This window comes from Elephantulus edwardii, unplaced genomic scaffold (genome assembly GCF_000299155.1).
Source record: "Elephantulus edwardii isolate Elephantulus edwardi_28Jun2011 unplaced genomic scaffold, EleEdw1.0 scaffold02311, whole genome shotgun sequence".
NCBI lineage: Eukaryota > Metazoa > Chordata > Mammalia > Macroscelidea > Macroscelididae > Elephantulus > Elephantulus edwardii.
The window spans coordinates 2,828-4,609 of NW_006402061.1; the positions used below are offsets into that span (position 1 = coordinate 2,828).

At 50.6% G+C, this 1,782-nt stretch overlaps 1 pseudogene; it reads left to right on the forward strand.

Moving 5' to 3' along the window:
- The first annotated feature begins 740 nt into the window (after window positions 1–740).
- On the forward strand, window positions 741–1,379 carry LOC102869191 (annotated as a pseudogene).
- Window positions 1,380–1,782: the final 403 nt, after the last annotated feature.

Sequence of the window (1,782 nt, forward strand, 5' to 3'; positions counted from 1 at the left end):
AATTAAGTACACCTTAGTCTTTCAACTGACATCATTACTCTTTAGCACTTTGGAGAGGTCCTTGATAGTGGATTTTGCCAATGTAACACATCTTTTGATTTCTTGACTGCTAGTACCACTGGTGTTGATTGTGGACTCAAGTAAAGTGAACTTCGATCTGTGCCCATCTATCTAGATACTACTCACTGGTTCCGTGGTTAGGATCACTGTTTTCTGAATGTTGAGATGTTATCTATGTTGAAGGCTGTAGTCTCTGATCTTCTACAGCAAGTGTTTCAAGAAATACTAGTTGTTGTTGTTGTTATTGTTAAAGTGCTGTTGGGTGGAGGAAGACTCATACTCACCCTGTAAACAACAGATCTGGGTCCTGTCATATCCTGTGCCAGCCTCCTCATCTCTGACACACTGCTGCAGTCACTATGTCACTCTTTCTCATTGAGGGTCTTCCTCTCTTTTGCTGACTCTTCACCTTTCCAATCATGACGTCCCTCTTGAAGCAATATCCTCTCTTAGCAACATGCGCAAAGTTATCTTTCTTTTTTGTCCTTCCAGGGAGGAAGTCTAGCCGTGTGGTAACATTATGTGTTGCAGTATTATTACTTAAAAAGTCCCCTCAGGCCACCTAGAGAGGTGGCGGGAATGGCTTTGGGCAATGCTTCTCCCCAGCACAGCCTACGCAGACCCTAGGTTGGCCCCGGGTCAGCCTTCAATCCTGGCACGAGCCCCAGCCCAGTGAGGAGATGGCCAAGGTGGCGGTGCTGAACATGGCAGTGCTGGAGAATCCAAGCCCTTTCCATAGCCCCTTCCGGTTCGATAACAGCTTCGAGTGCAGTGAGGCCCTGGAGGATGACCTGGAGTGGAAGATCATTCACGTTGGCTCAGCTGAGTGAAGAGTTTATAAGATCCTAGACTCCGTGTTGGTCGGCCCTGTTCCAGCGGGGAGACACATTGTTCGTCTTTCAGGCTGATGCCTCCAATCCATCCCTCATCCCGGAGACCGATGCTGTAGGTGGGACTGTGGTCCTAATCACCTGCACCTACAGTGGACAGGAGTTCATTCAAGCGAGCTATTGAGTCAACAGTGAGTACCCCAAGCTGAGGGAGAACCCACCCTTGAAGTCAGACTTTTCTCAGCTCCAGAGGAACATCTTGGCTTCCAACACCTGCCCATCCCCAACCCCCACCCCACCCTCACCCCCACTCCCGTCACTCGCTTCCACATCTACTGGGACAACAACACAGACAGGTCAGAGGCCATCGACAACCAGGATCTTTCCCCAAACAGCAGTTCCTCCCTCAGCTGCACTCCTGTCAAGGACCTGGGCCACCTTGGCTCCATTGCTGGCTTTCTTCCAGAGAACTCCATGGAATGCATCTAACTGTGGGGACTCATTCCGCCACTGGGGTCAGTTGGGACCAACTGAAGGCGAGAGCCAGGGCTCCTAGAGAGCTATGTGGGCCCGCTGAAAGACTTACATCAAACTGGTCACAGTGGGCCTTGGAGAAAGAGCAGGCCTTGGGTCCCTCCAACCCCAGCATGGAAGAATCATCTCATGTCTGCTCCCCAGCCTATAAGAATTGGGTACACAGTTCTTCATTCTTCCTGTGTGCAATCTCAACCACACATGCTATAAATTCACCGGGAGGCCACTGTACTCCCTTGACTGTCACTGACTCAAGGCTGTTTCCCACAGACCTCCGTGACCTCCCTCGACTGTCTTGGGTAAATACTGGCAAAGCTCCAGCCCTGTTGGGTCAAAGGTCATCCTCTCCCTTCTCAAG